Source organism: Ovis aries, chromosome 9 (genome assembly GCF_016772045.2).
Source record: "Ovis aries strain OAR_USU_Benz2616 breed Rambouillet chromosome 9, ARS-UI_Ramb_v3.0, whole genome shotgun sequence".
Lineage (NCBI taxonomy): Eukaryota > Metazoa > Chordata > Mammalia > Artiodactyla > Bovidae > Ovis > Ovis aries.
In genome coordinates, this window is record NC_056062.1 from 32,724,705 (window position 1) to 32,745,929 (window position 21,225).

At 48.8% G+C, this 21,225-nt stretch overlaps 1 long non-coding RNA gene across 1 annotated transcript in view; it reads left to right on the forward strand.

The window, feature by feature from the left end:
- Positions 1 to 1,223: 1,223 nt before the first annotated feature.
- The window catches only part of LOC132657167 (uncharacterized), a 30,023-nt gene continuing 10,021 nt past the window's right edge, over positions 1,224 to 21,225 (forward strand). The window contains exon 1 of the long non-coding RNA XR_009594942.1: positions 1,224 to 3,287. This is a non-coding gene — a long non-coding RNA (uncharacterized LOC132657167). The remainder of the gene's footprint in view (positions 3,288 to 21,225) is intronic.

Here is a 21,225-nt window from a genome sequence, read left to right on the forward strand (position 1 = left end):
GCTCTGGCAGGGAGCTCCTGGTTTGGCCGGTCATGCAATTGAAGCAGAGAAGCAGCAGGAGATCTGCCACCTTGAGGGGTTTCCTGGTCTTGTCACCCAAGGGCCCCCACCCCCACACTGGCTCGGGGTCCTTACTCGACGGAGAGGATGCAACAAACCTACAAAATTAAAAGGCAATTTCTGTTCATTTGCAAGATACACAGATCCTGCTGAGGATTCCTGTGTGGCCGCATCAGTACAGAGGACGACCTGCTGGGACAGAAGCCGCTGTGCCTTCCACGTAGGGGGCTGCCACCTGCCTGAAAAATGTGGGTCTGGGGTCCCGGCTGGGAGCTCCCAAGGCTGACACCCTTGGTACTCCCTCCTGTTAGCGCTGGAATTAAGGGAAGTGTTAGTCACTCAGTCGTGTCTGACTCTTTGTGACTCCATAGACTGTAGGCTGCCAGACTCCTCTGTCCGTGGGATTTTCCAGGCAAGAATACTGGAGTGGGTTGCTGTACCCTCCTCCAGGGGATCTTGCTGACCCAGGGATCAAACGCAGGTCTCTTTCATTGCAGGGAGATTCTTTACTGACTGAGCCACCAGGTAATTAAGGGAACCGAGGCTCAAAAAGGTCAGGCCAGCTGCTTGAGGTCACCTGAGAGCGGGAGTGGGTGGGATTCTCTGTACTTTGTGCTGAATGCTCCAGGGTTCTCCAGAATGCCCGCTGGGGAGCCACAGCATGTGCAAGAGCTCAGGGCTTTGCCTGTGACAGGATCAGGTTGTTTTCACCCGCTCTTACGCATACTGCATGACTTTTCTCTGTCCTCCTGACACTGCCCAGTGATGTGGCTCCTGCCGGCCCTGCAAGGCAAGGTCAGGCAGCGCCGTGGAGGGGACCGTGGGCTCCACCCCCAACACACGTGTGATGGCAGAACTGGGCTGGAAGGACCTGTGCCTCGCTCTGTGGCGCGAGCTGAACAGAGGTGGGGTCAGGGCGCTTCCAGGGCAGAATTGGCTGGCTCCTGGTCGCTAGTGAAGTGAACCGCTCTCCGAAGTTTAAGGGGCAGGGGTGTGTGTGTCCTGTGGCCCTTTGACTGTGACCCTGGACTGTCTCTGACAGGCAGGGGACCTCTTATCTTGGCTCGCCCTGAGTGTCCAGCCGTCTGTTCTGGTCAGTCACGGGTGGGCAGAGACAGGACTGTAGGCTCCCCTGTGTCCCTCTACGAGGCCAGTCAGAGGAGGGCTCCCTCCCCGCCCTGCCCAGCAGGCTGCCCGCTGGGCAGCCGTCCTACCCAAACCTATTAATAGCCTGTTTCCAGTAGATTCCCCGTCAAGCAGGGCCTCATTTTTAGCAGCTCCCTGTTACAATTGTAGGAAAAGTTCCCTTTGAACGTCTTCCTGCCAGAGGATGGTTCAGCCCCCGCTCCCGTGTGCCGGGCGGGTGCCCTTCCACACGCTCCTCCCGGGAGGGACTGTCTGTCTGGGAGCTGCCTGGATGAGCATCTGGGGAGGGGGTGGGGGGTGCCCTGCCAAGCTCACAGGGACTCATGTCTCCTCCCTGGAGCCTGGTTCGTCACACCTTCCAGTTCATTCGGAGATGGGCCCCCTGCCAGGTGGCCACCTCCTTGGAGGGCCCTCGCCTGCCCCCACCAGAGAGAAGCAGCTCTTGGGAGAAAACCAGGCAAAGTCACATTCACATCAGAGGTGCCTGGGGCCTGGAGCCCCGTGCTGAGCAGGAGTGACCTCTGCCATGGGGACCCCTCCCTCGATGGGCTGGCTGTACTCTTCTGCTCTTTCCTCCACATGGGCAGTTACCCCTCCAGACAGCGGGGTTCCTTCTGGGCTCTGCTCTCTGGGCTGGAGTTTGGGGCTGGAGGCTCAGCCGAATCCCCTGGGCTTCCTACGGCGCCATCGGCAGTTTCCTGGCCTGGATGCTGTGTCTGGAGTGGGACCTGGGGAGGAGCAAGCAAGCCTGGGTCCAGTAGCTTTGTCCTGTTCCAGAGTGGCCTGAATCTTGTAGGTTATGCTGACCACAGGCAATGATGTGAAATTTGACTCCTGACTATGCATGCTTAACACAGAATCTTCCTTCATTCAGAAAGTTACTTTCATAGACAAAAATATTAATAAGTGAAAATTAAAACCAAATCTATCTTTCACTTTCAAAAGACCTAAAAAAAACAAAAAAGACACAGAGTCCCAGCCGCTAGGAACATGGAACATCTAATGCTTCCTGGGTTTCTCATCCTCACGGAGCGGGGGCAGGGTGTGGGTGGAATGTGGGGCTGAAAGGACCTCCTTCCCTGCTGGGGGGTTGTGGGGTCGCAGCCCTGCTCTCACCGTGGTGGCTTGGGGCTGAAGGCCTCTGGCAGAGAGAGCGTTTATTTTTGTAGCATCACTTCCTTACTCCCCCAAACGATAACTGTTTGGATTATTTATTATTAAATCAGAGGGGGCAGGAACCTCAAATCTAATTTGGTTTTCACTGTTTGCACACTCTTTGTTTATCTTTCATTCATTACTGAGCTTGAGAAAGTATGAGAGAGAACTGGCCATTCGATCCACTTTGTGAGTTTCCTTCGGCTGGTTCCCAGCTGTAGCACTTCTTTCTCGGCTACTCGTGTTATTGAAATAACAACGTTTATCCACGAATACTCCAAAATGCAGAAGGAAAAGCCGTGCAGTAAAACACGCAAGGAATCATTCCACATGTGCTGTGCCCCGGGGGGCCCAGGGAGCAGACAGCCTCCACAGGCATCAGCCTTGCAGGTGAACCCCTTGAAAGAAGTATCCGTTTAGTATGAGGACTTTAGTGGCTAGACCACAGTGACAACATGGAGCATCCTGAACACCCCTGCTCCCACAGACCCACTGAAGGGACATCTCCACATGGGGTAACTTCCTCTAAACCAAACAACCCAGCCGGGGAGCCCATCGGGGTTTGACAGGCAGACCCTCCTGTCAAGGACCCTCTGCACAGCATCTGTGCGCTTTAAATCTGCCTTAAAACTGAGAACCAGGAAAGAAACAGAACAAAACAAGGTCTGGCAGTGAACGCCCAGGTGGACTGAAAACAAGCAAAGAAAGAGGGAGAAGGCGACTTGGCTGGGTTCAGCCTCTATAGTGACTCCTCTGTGAGCCAGACTCCCTTCCCTGGCCGTCCTCCTCGGAGGGAGGGGCGCTGCCCACGTGGCGGGGCCTGGAGCCAGACCCCGAACCTTCTGCCGCTTGACCGACCCGGCCGGCAGCCCTCCTTGGAAGCCCTCCTGCTCATCACCAAGTGCAAGGAAATGAGCTGCCTTTTGGTAAGGTGATGGGGAGAGGATTCTGTGTAAAGGCGCTGTGTAAGAATCTGCTTTCGGTTTTCCTGTGAATGTGTGTCTACGTCCAGGGTGTGCTCCATGGCACAGAGGCAGCCCTGGGGCCAGATCACAGTTACAGCCACGGAATGAGCTAAGCTCAGGTCAACAAGTGTAAATAAATATCCAGGCCCACGGGCCAGCCCAACCCTGAGATGACTTAGTTCCATATAAAGGCTTCATTGAAGCCTTTCAGGACAAGATTGCAAAAACCCCGAGTTGGCAGCGTCGCTAAGAGAGTCCAGTAAACAAAACCCTGGACATTACGGGGCCCGCGCCCTCCACCAGCCTGCCCACTGGCTTCGATTCATCCTCAGTCCACATCAATGTCCAGAGTTCAGAACAAGATGTTTGGGGAAGGATGAGAAGCACGGATTGTAATAGTCCTGGAGAGGTGGGTTTCGGTAGTGATTGGGTGGAGGTGACGCGGCTGCCCCCCAGCTTGTCCCGAGGGGTGGGGGTGTCGGCCATCTACCCACCCATGACCACAGTCCTCTCTGACCTGGTATAGAGTCTGGACTGGTGTGTCCGGCCCACCAGGGGTTTCCAGAGACCCTCTAAGACACTGCTGGTAGAGATGCTTTGCTGGGCAGATCCTAGAGACCAAGACTCGCAGATTCTCAGAGTTCAGGCAAGTCTTAGAGATTAGGAGCAGAAGTTCCAGGGCTGGGCAGCAGAAAGAGAAAAAGTGAGGATTTCAGCATCTTGGGTAGAGTGGCTGTGTTTGCTTGGGATTTAATCATAAGAACAAGTTCTGTTCTGAGGACTTGGTTGGCATCAGTGTCCAAGGAATGACTTTGTCAAAGGTGACGGGTGGGAAAGAAATGGTTCTGGAAATGGGCCCATAAAATGTGTCTGTCATCCAATGTACAGCACGTGCGTGCTCCACCCAGGGACCCCTTGCAGGTGCCGACCCCTCCTGGGCCTCTGTGGACGGCAGCACCCCCCACCCTTCCCCTGTAGATCTGTGTCCTGTGCTGCTCCCAGGGCTGGTGTGGGGGGTGGGGGCTAGAGGGCTGTAGTGGCCTGGCAGCAGCCTAGCCTCAAGTGGGATGTGGCGGAAGAGGAGAGCTTCTGGCCCCATCACCCTCAGAGGAGGGCCCTGGAGTCAAGAGCCCGCTGGGCTGGCGACATTAGCAGCTGGGGGTTCTGTCCTTGAAGTGAAACTAGAAAGAGAATGGAAGATGTTCTGGTCCACCTCCACGCTTTAGAATTAGAGAGCATCCTTTCAGAAGTCCATACAGAGCCTGTCACTGCTCACGGAGGCCCTGCTTCCCCAGAAACAGTGACTCAGGGCTTCTTGAAACACTGGTGGGTTTGCATTTCTAATTTCTTCTCCATGGTAGAGCTTGGAGACAAAGATTTAAGTTGGTGTATGTTTAAGTATGGAAGCATTTGTATTTGTGTCCACAGTTTTGTGATGTCATGTGCAAATGCACTTAACTGAAATCTAAGACCGTATCTGTGTGTTGGTCCATTTATCTCACAGACACACTCAAACACGTTTATAAAGTATAATTTTCATCCATTTAAATACAACCAAACTATGTCACCAGTCACAGGCAAAAATGAGAAAGAGCAAAAGACATTTTAAAGTAAACTTTTTAAGAACAATTTGGAACTTACAGGAAACTTGCCAGGGTTGCACCAAGGCCCCATTCAAACGTGTCCAAGTGTTGCAACAACAGCCTTCATCAGGACTCAGGCCCACTGCACCCTTCTCCCGGCTCCTCACCCGCCTTCCATCTAGAATAGCGTCTCTGTGTTTCCTTGACTTTTGTGACTGTAAACATTAAGAAAAAACCAATGCTAGTAATTTTCCAGAATACTACTCCATTTGAGATGTTCCAGAGTTTGCTCATGATTAGACCTGGTCTGTACATATTTTGGCCAGAATATCAAAGCAATGATCTTATCAGGTGGCAATCGATGTTGACTTTTCTTGTTACTGAATTTGACCACATGATTAAGAAGTTCTGTGCCTGCTTCTTCCACCATGAAGCCCCTTCAGTTTGTCTCTATATCCATAAGTGTTCTGAAGATGCCCTTGAGACTGTTTAAAGTCTCATGCCTCACTAATTGGTGTTTCTTGCCAAAATAGCTGACCAAGACATAGCTGTAGCAAGATGTCCTGGAATGCAAAGTCAGGTGGGCCTTAGGAAGCATCACTACAAACAAAGCTAGTGGAGGTGATGGAATTCCAGTTGAACTATTTCAAATCCTGAAAGATGATGCTGTCAAAGTACTGCACTCAATATGCCAGCAAATTTGGAAAATTCAGCAGTGGCCACGGGACTGGAAAAGGTCAGTTTTCATTCCAATCCCAAAGAAAGGCAATGCCAAAGAATGCTCAAACTAACACAAAATTGCACTCATCTCCCATGCTGGGAAAGTAATGCTCAAAATTCTCCAAGCCAGGCTTCAATAGTATGTGAACCATGAAAGTCCAGATATTCAAGCTGGATTTAGAAAAGGCAGAGGAACCAGAGATCAAATTGCCAACATCCACAGGATCATATAGAAAGCAAACATCTGCTTCTGCTTTATTGATTATGCCAAAGCCTTTGACTGTGTGGATCACAACAAACTGTGGGAAGTTCTTCAAGAGATGGGAATACCAGACTACCTGACCTGCCTCCTGAGAAATCTGTATGCAGGTCAAGAAACAACAGTTAGAACCGGACATGGAGTAATAGACTGGTTTCAAATTGGGAAAGGAGTATGTCAGGGCTGTCTATTGTCAATCTGCGTATTTAACTTATACTCAGAGTACATCTTGCGAAATGCCGGGCTGGATGAAGCACAAGCTGGGATCAAGATTTCTGGGAGAAATATCAATAACCTCAGATATGCAGATGATACCACCTTTATGGCAGAAAGTGAAGAGGAACTAAAGAGCCTTTTGATGAAAGTGAAAGAGGAGAGTGAAAAAGCTGGCTTGAAACTCAACATTCAGAAAACGAAGATCATGGCATCTGGCCCCATCACTTCATGGCAAATAGATGGGGAAACAGTGGAAAGTGTCAGACTTTTTTTGGGGGGGCTCCAAAATCACTGCAGATGGTGACTGCAGCCATGAAATTAAAAGACGCTTGCTCCTTGGAAGAAAAGCTATGATCAGCCTAGACAGTATATTTGGAGAAGGCAATGGCACCCCACTCCAATACTCTTGCCTGGAAAATCCCATGGACAGAGGAGCCTGGTAGGCTGCAGTCCAAGGGGTCACCAAGAGTCGGACACGACTGAGCGACTTCACTTTCACTTTTCACTTTCATACATTGGAGAAGGAAATGGCAGCTCACTCCAGTGTTCTTGCTTGGAGAATCCCAGGGACGGGGGAGCCTGGTGGGCTGCCTTCTATGGGGTTGCACAGAGTCGGACATGACTGAAGTGACTTAGCAGACAGTATATTAAAAAGCAGAGACATTCCTTTGCGGACAAAGGTCTGTCTAGTCAAAGCTATGGTTTTCCATAGTCATGTATGGATATGAGAGTTGGACCATAAAGAAAGCTAAGTGCTAGAAAATTGATGCTTTTGAACTGTGGTGTTAGAGAAGACTCTCGAGAGTCCCTTGACTGCAAGGAGATCCAACCAGTCCATCCTAAAGGAAATCAGTCCTGAATATTCGTTGGAAGGACTGATGCTGAAGCTGACACTTCAATACTTTGGCCTTGTGATGCAAAGAGCTGACTCATTTGAACAGACCCTGATTCTGGGAAAGATTGAAGGCAGGAGGAGAAGAGGGTGACAGAGGATGCGATGGTTGGATGGCATCACCAAGTCAATGGACATGAGTCTGAGCAAGCTCTGGGAGTTGGTGATGGACAGGGAAGCCTGGCGTACTGCAGTCCATGGGGTTGCAAAGAGTCGGACACGACTGAGCGACTGAACTGAACTGAGGGTGTATTTTTCTTTTATTTGCTAGGTTTTTACTGTAAGGAAAGTGGACACAAAGAGCCCCGAAGCCCGTTACTTGGGGATGCTGGGGGCTCTGGGACATAAGAGTTTAGATCAAGGTTGAGGTGCTGAAACTGGGGGGCAGGGTCGCTGGACCATCAGGGGGTGATTTCAGTTGGACTGGAGCAGCAGGGAGGAGGTGGAGGGTGGGTGTCCGTGGAGGTAGATGGACATGTGTGCTCTGGTCTGCAGGGGCAGTGAATCTAGCTGAGTCCCCCAGGGAGGAAGGAGGTGAGGTGGCTCCAATTAGGACATGGAATTCCATTGTGGATCCCTGGATCTGTGTCCTGGAACACGAAATAGGGAGAGATCGCTCAGGTGCCTGGCATGGAAGTAACACCTGGCATGGTCATTCTTGGGCTTCCCTGCTGGCTCAGTGATAAAGAATCCACTGGCAATGCAGGAGCCTCAGGAGCTGCAGGTTCAATCCCTGGGTCGGGAAAATCCCTTGGAGGAGGAAATGGCAACCCACTCCAATATTCTTGCCTGGAAAATCCCATGGACAGAGGAACCTGATGGGCTACAGCCCATGGGGTCACAAACAGTTGGACATGACTGAAGCGACTTTTGCACACACACAGGCATGGTCATGTTCTTCCAGACAAGGAAGACTTGTTAAAACAGACATTGTCTCCTCGCTAAGTCAGGACTCAACATATTTTGTTCACTGACCCTTGAATTCTTTGCAATGCTATGAACTTCTTATGATTAATTCTCTTATGTGAGAACAGAAACAAAATTTGAAAAAATATCTCCTGAATCTGGAGCTGTAGTTTCTCTGTTGAAACAACATTTTCCGTTATTGAGAAAGTTGTTGCATTGAGAGAAAGGACCCTAATTCCATGGCAGGTTTGGAGGCAGCCCTTCTCCTGGGAACAAAAGTCTGGTCTGCTTTGCATCACCCCAAAGAGACCCCACAGGCCCCACACTCAGCACAGCTCAGAGCTTCAGAGGAAAACCACATCTCAGAATATTTAAATCTCTGGGCATACATTTAGCAATTCAGAAGTAAACCTGACTTCATAAGCAGCAAAGTCATTTTTCCACAATATAACTTCCCTACCAGAAAGCTTTTCATCATTATTTTTCCTGAAGGGATATCATAACCAGATTATATTATAGAAACTCTTGATTTTAGGCAGCTGAACTTTTTTTTTTTTTTTGTAAAAAAGCTGCCAAATATTTTTACATTAGAGGAACTCACAGAGCGAGCCGTGGAAGGATGAATTCTGGGAAAGGACGATACGAGGGCGGATTCTAGGTTTAGAAAGGGAAAGCATTTGTGAACTGTCTGACCTCTGGGCAGCACTGAAATTATTCAGCATACTTTCTCATCCACTGACACTCAAGTTCCAGTGAAGGGGGAGGGTGGAGCCAGTAAGTGCCCTCAACTAGAGGCCACCACCAGAGGTACAAGTGGCCGTGGTGGGGTGTGGGCAGCCCCCCGGCCAGCTCCACCCTGGTGGCCTCCCTGAAGGGCTTGTGCAGTCCAGATGGCCCGTGGGGCTGGCATCGTTGTTTCCACGGTGGAAGTGAAGATGCAGAGCCCCAGGGCTGGGAGAGGCCTGGCTGGAGTTCCCCGGCCCAGTGTTGGCTTTAGGCTGCAGCTTCGCCTCCGTGAGGAAGACTTCTGAGGCTGGAAATGGGACACTGTAACTGATGATTTAATGACAATTTGAAATGATGAAGGAAGAGAACCCTGCCTTTCCCAGTGAGTGGGCCAGACAGCAGCTGTTACGCCAGGGGAGAGAAGCAGGGGTGGCGTTTGTTTATTTAGACCAAGGGCAGTTCGCTTACTCCCAAGAGGTGAGGTTGCCTGGCCAGCCTGTGATGGGGGTGGCTGGCGCAAGGGACGGTCATTCTGCAGACCCCAGGCGCCTGCCCCATCTTCACCTGAGGCCTTGGTGGGGGTTGGGGGAGGCCAGGGACAGGTCAGAGGAGGAGCGGGGAGGGGTTTTACAGTCTAGAGGAGGGCCTGCATGGTGGTTCTGTGGGAAGGACCTGGCCAGGCAGAGAAGCAGGCTCAGGACTGGCAAGGATGATGATTCCAGTGGGGTCTGGGTCTAAGGCCTGGCCAGGGGGGGAGACGGGCAGTGGAGTGGCCCAGAGTGCCAGAGCCCCCTTAGAGGAGGGATTGGGAGTGGACATAACTGGGGGTAGGCCGACTTCAGAACTGGGTGCAGACAGCATTTAGGGAACTGTGCTCATGGCCTGGCTGCCCCTCCCACACACGCAGACTGGGCACACCGCCTCCTGCTTCCCTGCCCACCCCTCCTGGGGTGTCCGAGTGGTCAGACCAGCCCGTGGTGCCCAGGACCCCCATTCCTGCCCCCGAGAGAGGCTGCAGGGCCCACTGGGTTCATCTGCCTCCTGCACGGCACAGAGGAGGCTTCATGGGGCTTGAGGCTGACCTCCAGCATCCTAACTGCAGGGAAGGCGGTGGGGTTGGGCATTAGCCAGGCTGAAAGAGCTGCACTGACCGGACCTGGGGCAGTGACGCCGTGGAGCGGGGCCTGGGACGGGGCATGGGCGCGGCTGCTAGGAAGGACTCTCAGGGTTGTGCGGAAGCTGGACTGTAACTGGACTGCAGTCCAGAGCTGCCAGGGCAGGAGCGGGGAACGGGGTCCAGGTTGGGAACTCCTGGGTGGCCGTCCCTGCGAGGTGCCCGTGCAGCTGCCAGGCAGACGGTCTGAACTCCTGGACCGAAACCTGAGACTGGGGCTCGGGCTGCAGACTCCAATGTGGGTCTCATCCGTGTAAAGAGAAATGAAGCTGTGTGGTGTTTCCCAGGTGAGGACAGGAAGGAGACCCCGCCCAGGGGCCCTGGGGGGAGGCTGGGAGCAGCAGCCAGCCTGAGGACGTCCACGACCTCCACTGTTGCAGAGGTCAGCTGACAATTCTTCTTTCCTTATGAATACATTTAGATTCTTCATTAAAAATTTTTTTCCCCTCTTTTTCTTTCTTTTAAAAGTACATCTTTCCTTTGATTCTTCTGGAGTCCTTTATAGAGGAAGGTGGGAGAGACAGCAGCATCCTTCAGCAGGTCCTGAATTTTAGAGAATTTATTGTAGTTTCCTTTCTTTCCTAAAAATTTATTGAAAGGACAATGGCAAAGCTGATGATTTATTGGAAGAATGTATGAATCAATTTTGGTGAAGGTTCCCACAGTTTCCTGTTTGATAAAGTCATGGGGTGAAACTCTGCACAGGAGAGTGTTTTGTTAGTAACCGAGAGTCAGAATTAAAGGGCTGAGTTGATCCCAAGGAAATCCAGCTTTATTTTTCCTCCTACTCCCCACCCCCCACGGAGAGTTCATTCATTAGAGCACTTCTTTGTAAAGTGATCTTTGTGTTCTTTTGAGCTTGGAATTATACTCCAATGTTCTTCTGGAATGTTTTCATTTTTCTTTAAAATAATAAATGTATTGACTTTCTGGAACTAAACTAAATTAGACAGCCTGGCAGGGGGTTTGGGGGAGAAGCTGGACTTCAAGCTGTCCTGGGCCATCACCTGGCTGCCTGAATGGACTGTCATTGGCTTCAATCAAACACGCCAAAACTCCTTTGGCAGCTGTGACCTGGGCAAATTCACCTCTTAACCTCTAATGCTTTAGGTTTTTTCTCTGTGAAATGGGGATAATTATGATATCTAATACACAGGCTTGCTGAATCCATAATACATACCTAGCGTCTGAGTGCTCGCAGCGTCCAGCTGTTGGGGGGGCACACCCATTACAGCCTGTTCCACTCCATTCCACGCTGATGCATTTGCAAAAAAACCAGGATCTAGACAAGATCAGAGTTTTTGTCTTTATATGAAGGTGGAAAACAGCAGGCAACCCGGGGATCTGGCTTGTGATGAAGGGAGGGGCTGCTTTAAAATGCCCTGCATGCCCTTCATCCCCTCATTCCCCTGCGTCACCTGCCTGTGCCCCTGCAGCCTGCGGCCCCTGAGGGTGCACATGCCCCCTGGCATGAACCCGGAAGCCCGAGACCAGGGCTGGTGTGTCCATGCCTGGGTCGCATGCTCAGGGCTGAGGTCCTTTCCGCTGTGGACGGCATGTCTCATGTTCCCAGCAGCGGACCTGGGGCTGAACTGGAAGCTCCTCTCTGCTGTGCCTCTTCTCCTGAGTTGTCTGTGTGCCAAGGGATCTTTTTATTCACAGCATTTGGGATCTAGTTCTCCAACTAGAAATGAAACTCGGGCCCTCTGCAGTGGGAGATCGGAGTTGTAACCCCTGGACCACCAGGGATGTCCCCCAGCTCCTGTATTTTATTCTATTTGCAGTGTTAGCTCTCACAGGCAGGTCTGTGGTCCGTTCTGGGATGGTTTCTGTGGGCTGTGATGCATGTGTTTCTCCTGTGTATTCAGTCCCAGCAGCAGTTGTCGGAGATGCTATTTATTCCCCCATTTAATTGTCTTGGCTGTGCGTCAGAAACCAACAGATCGTAGATGTGGGAACTGAATTCTGCATTCTCACTTCCATCCCATTGTTCTTTGTGTCTGCTCTGCTCATATCCTACTTGCTTCATGACTGCAGCTTTGCAGTAAGTTCTACAGTCATTCCATATTTTGGCTACGTTGGGTTCCCGGCATTGACATATACGTTTTATGGTGAACTTGTCAATTCCTTATTGGCAAATTCAGACTTAAATTGAAGAAAGTAGGGAAAACCACTAGACCATTCAGGTATGACCTAAATCAAATTTCTTATGATTATATAGTGGAAGTGAGAAATAGATGTAAGGGGCTAGATCTGATAGATAGAGTGCCTGATGAACTATGGACGGAGGTTCATGACATTGTACAGGAGACAGGGATCAAGACCATCCCCATGGAAAAGAAATGCAAAAAAGCAAAATGGCTGTCTGAGGAGGCCTTACAAATAGCTGTGAAAAGAAGAGAAGCGAAAAGCTAAGGAGAAAAGGAAAGATATAAGCATCTGAATGCAGTGTTTCAAAAAATAGCAAGGAGAGATGAGAAAGCCTTCCTCAGCGATCAATGCAAAGAAATAGAGGAAAACAACAGAATAGGAAAGACTAGAGATCTCTTCAAGAAAATTAGGGATATCAAGGGAACATTTCATGCAAAGATGGGCTCGATAAAGGACAGAAAAGGTATGGACCTAACAGAAGCAGAAGATATTAAGAAGAGGTGGCAAGAATACACAGAAGAACTGTACAAAAAAGATCTTCACGACCCAAATAATCACGATGGTGCGATCACTCACCTAGCGCCAGACATCCTGGAATGTGAAGTTAAGTGGGCCTTAGAAAGCATCAGTATGAACAAAGCTAGTGGAGGTGATAGAATTCCAGTGGAGCTATTTTAAATCCTGAAAGATGATGCTGTGAATGTGCTGCACTCAATATGCCAGCAAATTTGGAAAACTCACCAGTGGCCACAGGACTGGAAAAGGTCAGTTTTCATTCCAATCCCAAAGAAAGGCAATGCCAAAGAATGCTCAAACTACCGCACAATTGCACTCATCTCACATGCTAGTAAAGTAATGCTCAAAATTCTCCAAGCCAGGCTTCAGTAATACATGAACCGTGAACTTCCTGATGTTCAGGCTGGTTTTAGAAAAGGCAGAGGAACCAGAGATCAAATTGCCAACATCCACTGGATCATGGAAAAAGCAAGAGAGTTCCAGAAAAACATCTACTTCTGCTTTATTGACTATGCCAAAGCGTTTGACTGTGTGGATCACAATGAACTGTGGAAAATTCTGAAAGAGATGGGAATACCAGACCACCTGACCTGCCTCTTGAGAAACCTATATGCAGGTCAGGAAGCAACAGTTAGAACTGGACATGGAACAGCAGACTGGTTTCAAATAGGAAAATGAGTACGTCAAGGCTATATATTGTCACCCTGCTTATTTAACTTCTATGCAGAGTACATCATGAGACACGCTGGACTGGAAGACAAGCTGGAATCAAGATTGCTGGGAGAAATATCAATAACTTCAGATATGCAGATGACACCACCCTTATGGCAGAAAGTGAAGAGGAACTAAAAAGTTTCTCAATGAAAGTGAAAGAGGAGAGTGAAAAGTTGGCTTAAAGCTCAACATTCAGAAAATGAAGATCATGACATCTGGTCCCATCACTTCATGGGAAATAGATGAGGAAACAATGGAAACAGTGCCAGACTTTATTTTTTGGGGCTCCAAAATCACTGCAGATGGTGATTGCAGCCATGAAATTAAAAGACGCTTACTCCTTGGAAGAAAAGTTGTGACCAACCTAGATAGCATATTCAAAAGCAGAGACATAACTTTGCCGACTAAGTTCCATCTAGTCAAGGCTATATGGTTTTTCCAGTGGTCATGTATGGATGTGAGAGTTGGACTGTGAAGAAGGCTGAGCGCCGAAGAATTGATGCTTTTGAACTGTGATGTTGGAGAAGACTCTTGAGAGTCCTTTGGACTGCAAGGAGATCCAACCAGTCCATTCTGAAGGAGATCAGCCCTGGGTGTTCATTGGAAGGACTGATGCTGAAGCTGAAACTCCAATACTTTGGACACCTCATGTGAAGAGTTGACTCATTGGAAAAGACTCTGATGCTGGGAGGAATTGGGGGCAGGAGGAGAAGGGGACAACAGAGGATGAGATGGCTGGATGGCATCACCGACTCGATGGACATGAGTTTGGGTGAACTCCAGGAGTTGGTGATGGACAGGGAGGCCTGGCGTGCTGCAATTCATGGGGTCGCAAAGAGTCAGACACGACTGAGTGACTGAACTGAAGTATCAATTTCTTTAAAAATCAAGCTGGGAGTTTGTTAAGTGTAGCAAGAAGTCTATCATTTTATTTTAAATTGACTGGTAGTTTTGAATCTAAAGTGTGTCTTCGTGTAGACAGTATGTTATTGGATCATGTTTTCCTTTTAATTCACTCTATCAATGTTTTTCTTATGATTGGGGTGTTTAACCTATTTGCATTTAGTACAGTTAGTAATAACGTAGGCTTTATAGCTTCCATTTTCCTATTTATTTTCTTTCTGTGTTGTGTGCTTTCTGTTCTTTTTTCTCCACCAGTTTTAATTATTAACATAATTTAAAGCAGTGTAGTCCAGAGATATACCAACTTAAATTCAAGAGACTGCAAAATCTTCGCTCCAATACTCCGGTATAGCCGTGTATCTTCCACTCTGCTTTGTGCTATTACTGTCATGTAAGTTACATTTTTATACATTATGAGCCCATCAACATATTTTAGTAATGTGTACTGTATCTTTTACATCATCTGGTGAAGAAATGAGTTACAAACAAACATATAGTTACATTGTCTTTCGTATTTACCATTGTAGTTGAGTCTTAATGTGCTCTCTTTTCCTAATAAGCCTTTGAATTACAGTTTCATGTCTTATCATTTCAGCTTGAAACACCTCTCTCAGTATTTCTTGAAAGGCATGACTCCTAGTTCCAAATTCTCTCAGTTATCGTTTATCTGGGCACATCTTAATTTATCTTTCATTTTTGAAGAATAATTTTGCAGGTGGAATTGCCAGTTAGCTGATCTTATAAAGGATTGTTACGAATTGTCTCTGTGTGTTACTTGCTCAGACGTGTCTAACTCTTTGCTGCCCCATGGGCTGTAGCCTGCTAGGCTCTTCTGTCTGTGGAATTCTCCAGGCCAGAATACTGGAATTGGTAGCCATCCCCATCTCCAGGGGATCTTCCTGACCCAGGAATGCCTGTGTGGGCCTCGTGTAGTCAGAAGGCTCTTTAAAGGTGGATGAGGGCTAAGGAGAAGGTTGTGTGATGTGATGTAGGAAGGACCCAGCCTTACACTGCTTGCTGCCTGTGAGGGTGAGGGGCTGTGAGCTGAGGAGGAGGGCAGCCTGCAGAGGCTTCACCAGCGAGGACACAGGTGGCCCTGGATCTAGAGAGAAGTGCAGTCAGCTCTACCACCATCTGGATGTCAGCCGGTGAGACCCACGTCAGATCCCTGACCTGCGGAAACACAAGATGATAAATCTGTGCAGTTTTAAGGCACCAGGTATGTGGTAACATGTTACAGCAGCAATAAGAAACTGATACACGGGAGACTGGAATGGGCCAAAGTAGAACACCACAGAGCTCGCTGTTGTACCTGAAATTCAGCCGTCTTTCCTGAATAAACAGGCCTTGGGTTGCTGGATCCTCTGCACAACCTTCAGAGTTCTGAAAAGGCTTAGTTTGCACTTTCCCCCAGTGTTCCTGTGGCTGTTATGAAAGAGTGAGTCTGGGAGATTCCTGCCTGCCTTTCCAGGGTTGCTTCCATAGGACGACAGTTTAACTGGGGTTTACTGAAGGGCTGGGAGGTCTGCAGGAAGTTTACAAACGACTTTTCTTTCAGGAGGTAGGATGGCCAAGGAAGCCTCCAGGCCTTCATCCAAAGCGTTTGACTTAAAGCAATCCTGTTTTTATCTGTTTAACGAACTGGGCTTCCATTTAAATTTTGTTGCAGAAGTTTTTTACGTATTGAAAATAAACAAATCTGAAAACTCTGCTCTGTTCTCTTGCACCATCTTCTCACCCAGTTCTTATAACTACAAATGAGATCTGTTAGCAAATTGCAGGATGGATATCTCCTCTGTGGGGGCTGTGCTTGCTCACCGTGAGTCATCGTGTTGTCCTGAGCAGAGATGCTAATAACTGGTTCCAGGTAGGGAACACGCACACAAGCAGGTTGTCCCTGGGGGATGCAGTCATCCATGACCTGGAGACTAAGCTAGGATGTGGGAGGGTGAAGAATATCGATCTAACTTGAAGAGGCAAGATGATAACATGTGAAAAATAACAACTCAAGACGTCAGAAGCAATGGTCGCATTCTATGAAGTTCTCGAGTGAACAGAGGCACATGTGGAATGTTAGAGCTGATGCATCCACAGAGGTCATATGGGTCCACAGAGGCTGTCACATGGTCCATCCCGCGGTTTCAGAGTCAGCTCTCTGTTTTTAAGTTCTGTACTTAGTGGTGGCTTAACACAGCTCCATAAGAACCAGGGCAGAGTCCACAGTGCGGTGGAGAACCCGCTGGGGAGGGGTCTCAGGCAAGGAAGGCTAAAGGCACCATCCAGAAGCAGATGTCTGTGACCGTGAGAAATACAGGATTGTGACATTGTGATCTACCAGTTTCACCCTCAGACATATTTAAATTCCATTTCTGATCACTAGCTGTATGACCTTGGTGCATCATAGTGTAACATCTCTGAAGCTTACTTCACTGTTCTCAAAGGAAAGCTATCCTTGTCTCTTAGGAGCAGTGGGATAATACATGTAAAGCTGGGCTTCCTTTCCCTGTTGGATGAAATTTTGGGCAAAAATCCAACCATGGAAACTAGTTTCTGCTGCTGCTGCTGCTAAGTCGCTTCAGTCGTGTCCGACTCTGCGCGACCCCATAGACGGCAGCACACCAGGCTCCCTCATCCCTGGGATTCTCCAGGCAAGAAAACTGGAGTGAGTTGCCATTTCCTTCTCCAATGCATGAAAGTGAAAAGTGAAAGTGAATTTGCTCAGTTGTGTCCGACTCTTCGCGACCCCATGGACTGTAGCCTACCAGGCTCCTCTGTCCATGGGATTTTCCAGGCAAGGGTACTGGAGTGGGATGCCATTGCCTTCTCCGAGTTTCTGCTAGGAAAAGTAATGTATAAATGCATAGAAATAATGTGACATCAGTTATGGTATCTATACATCTAGCCATTCTGTTCAGGTGATAATTTCCGGGTGGATTTCTGAATATGTGCCTGTGTGCATGCTCAGTCGTGTCTGACTCTTTGTGACCCCATGGACTGTAGCCTGCCAGGCTCCTCCATCCATGTCTTTGGGGTCAGAGGTCATAGGGGAAGGGTGACACTGGGAAGGAAGAAAATCACCCCTCCCCTGTGACCTCTGACCTCAAACACAAGGACTTTGGTCTCCCTGTTCCAACCACCACCCCAATCATTTCACAGCAACTGAGGATAGAGACGATGCAGGAGGTGACCTACCCCTAGTTCTAACACCCTGTAGAGTTACTGAAACCAAGGCATACTGCAATCAGAGGGTGAGTCCCTGACTCAGGATGAGGATGTTCTGGGATGTGTGTGTAGATGGGGAACCTTCGTTCTTCTGAAGAGCAGAGCCAACATCTGGGGTGTGGGAAGGGCTTAAGGGACCCTCCTCTGTCCCCAGACATCAGTGCACAAGACCCACAGGGAGCCCTGTTGGAAACATGGTCCTGGACCCCACCGTCTGCTGAGATGCTCTGGGATTCATCTTTGAGCAAGTGTCTCAGGCGGTACGGAGCCACTCAGGGAGGAGCCAGAAGCCTGTGGCCTCACCTGACACTCACATTACCTGGATGGGGCTGCGGGCCGGGAGGCTGGGCCGTTGTGAAGGCCACAGTCCATCCTCAGACCCGGCTGCTGCCCACTGTTTCATCTGCATCCAGGAAGACTCCTTCTGGTTTATGTTTTGAGGAGAAGAGGCTTAGAGCAGAATTTGAAGGAAGCTGCCAAGGTGATAACTTTGCAAAAAAAACAAACGTAACTCCAATGTGTTGATTCAAGGTCTGCACTGACTCCTTGAAGGTTGGCTGGAGAGATGGGGTGGGGGGACTGCCCCCCATCTGCCCCAGGGCAGTCTTGGGGTCCCTTGCAGGCTCCATCCTGACCTGATTGGCTACACAAGGCATGGAAGGGCACCCTCACCCCCTGACCCTGACCCAGAGGCAGGTTTTTTGCCGGAGCACTGGCAGCTGTGAGGTGTCATCACTGATGGGGCAACACCCTGCCTGACCTGGGCCAGGCTTGTATCCTTTATGTTCTGAAATGACGTTTTCCCCTCCTCACTTGGTTTTAATTCCAAAAATAATTTTTAATACCAGAGAACAAGATAGAATAAAATATAAATAATTACCATACTGGGTAAAGATGTCATTCTGATGAGACCTTAAATCAGAAGTTAGTCATCATTGTTAGAAAGCTGAAAATGTGCCTTTGGTGGAGCAACTTAATCTGTTCCCTTCTTGAAGGCTCAGTCAAAGTTGGAGGACTTTGTGCAAACACTGGTGTTCCTGGGCCTTGTTTGGACCGAATCAGCCCAGTGATGGGGGAGAGGGGCATGCCTGCCCCTCTTTTTCTTGCAATAACACTCTGCTGACAGCCAGTATCTCAGGGTGTGGCAGAGGTGAGATTCGAGAATGATTCATAAAAAAGGATCCCACAGGCTGGTTCCCGTGGGATTCCCAAGCCGCGTGGGAAAGTGTAGGCGTGGGGCTGGTGGGGGGAGTAAGAGGCCCAGACCCACCCTCTGCAGTCTTCAAGTTTATCATCAGAAAGGTGGGGCTGTCCAGTCTGGGTGTGTCCAGTTTTTTTTTTTTAATCACACCTTCAATATGTTTTAAGACAGACAAACAGGTGGGCTTTGAGAGCACTGCGGCAGTTCATCTTTTAGAGACAACCAAACACTTTAAAGGGCTTCCCGGGCGACATTAGTGGTAAAGAATCAACCTGCCGATGCAGAAGAGTAAGAGACACGGGTTTGATCCTGGGTTGGGATGATCCTCTGGAGGAGGGGCATGGCAACCCACTCCAGTATTATTGCCTGGAGAATCCCATGGACAGAGGAGCCTGGAGGGCTACAGCCCGTGGCGTCACAAAGAGTCAGACACGACTAAAGCAACTTAGTATGCACGCATGCGTGTGCGCTTTAAAACCAAGTTTCTAAACTGGCCATCAGCACATGCCAGAAAACTGACAGTGGTGGAAATTTGTCTTCTTTTGTATTACCCACTTTTATACTTAATAATATGTTTGCATTTAAATTTTAACTATTTAGTCTTTAATGTGAAATTTGGAAACCTAGATGGTAGTTCTTTGAATAAAGATGATTTTGTGAGTCCCTAGTTTCAGATTTGGGATGATTTGGTTGTAATACATGTGTTGGCAGAAATAATAGACATTGATTAATTTTTATAAAAGAAATTAAACTGGTTTTGTTTTCTTCTAAAAGGCTTAGAATGATATTAAAATGTGACTTAAAGTCCTCTGCACTCAAATAATAATACTTCATCATCAGTGGAGATCACCTCTTGGATCTTTCGTGTGCGGCTGTCTTTTGTTTCAAATTAAGTTTGATGGTGAGGTATGTGGGAAATATCTAAAATTTTTCCTCTGTCTACTGTTCTGAATCCAACTTGCTGACACCCCGTAAATAACACTGACTGGTGGGCCAGTCCCAGTAGAACTAACGTGTCAAAGTGGCCACAGAATCTCCCATCTTGTCTTGTCTCAGCCTGGTTCCAAGGATGAATATTCCAGTTCATGTCCAGGTCTGTTTACGTCTTCTCTGTGGCAACAGACTCTTCCCCGGTGGCTCAGATGGTAAAGAATCTGCCTGCAACGCAGGAGATGTGGGTTCAATCCCTGGGTCAGGAAAATCCCCTGGAGAAAGGAATGGCAACCTATTCCAGTGTTCTTGCCTGGGAAATCCCATGGAAAAAGGAGCCTAGACAGCTTCAGTCCATGGGGTCGAAAAGAGCTGGAGATGACTGAGTGACTCACACACACACAGAGACTCTTCACATGTATATTTAAAGCACAGAGTATTTTCTATGCTAAAGTTTTGGGGAACATGTGGACTTAGGGGTCCTACTTGGCCCCCCCATTGTCCACCCCCCACCTGTAGCTCCCGTTTCACAGCAGGCACCCAGTGATATTTGTAGAACAACTGGATGTAACATGTAGTGACTTCATTTTGTCATCGGTCAGCTGATGAAGAAGTTGGAAAGTCTGGGAAAAGAGGCTTAGGGAGCAGGCGGGGGTGGGGGGTGGTGCTTAGGCCGTGGTAGTCTCTGTCCCCAGCCCCCTCCCCCCGCAACCCCTGGGCGCTGCACTAGGGGAGGATTTCAAGGCAGTAAGCAAGCCAACCTTAGTTTCTTTCTCTTTAAATAGCATACACATATATGTGTATGTATATAACATGTGTGTAGTGAAATAATACTTCATATTGACATATCTCCTCCTGGAAAAGGCCCCCACGAAGGGTACAAGGGAAGTCAGGTGGCCCCAGTGGCCAGGACCTGCTTCTTTCAGGCCATGGACTCTGCAGTTGAGGCTCGTTAAAAGACCTAAGCATATGACTTGGCTACTTCAGAAACATATCAAGGCTTAGACCCCTGCTCCTAAGTTCCTACTTTTCAAAAAGAAAACAGTGTTCTAAAGAAAATAGAATGGTCTCAACATCAAGTTTTTTGTTGTGTTTCTACATATTTTTTTCATTTTACAAAAGAGTATTAAATGTGTATTGCTTTTATGCACTACAATTAATCAGGCAGGAACCCCAATAAATGTCATTTCCCAGGACAGACTCAGACTGTGAGGTTATGCCAGCTTCCAGCCTGTTGACAGTGTGAGAACATCTCGCAGGGTGTTGGGCGGGCAGGAGCATCACCTGCCCTGTGCACGTCACCTGGATGGCGGCTCCAGAGGTGGGGGAACCTGTTCATCGGGTGAGCGTGTGAGCAGGTGTGGACCGTGCATTTCCCAGGAGGCTGGCCGGTCTGTGCAGGTGGATAACTAGTTCACAGAGTTAAATTTGGCTCCCGCACCTGCCAGGCTGTGAACTCTCGCTTCCGGAGGGCTGTGCCATCACCAAGGAAGCCGGGACCTCTTGACCTGGAATCAGATGCTGTGGAGGCTCTGTGCCCCGTGACTGTTTAATAAACTCACAGATCTGAGCAGTGTGTTTCACACCTTCTGAGGCCATCATGTGGAGGACGGAGCAAGGCTGAGATGAGACTCCCCTGCCCCGGCCCAGGTGATCCCGGCTGTGCGTGTGGCCCATGGGGCATCCATTGTCAAAATGCAGCAGGGTGTTTGGAAAATGCCCATTTGGGGGAATGCTTTTCCTCTCTTCCAAACTCATGTCGCTGGGACAATGGGTCAGCTCTGAG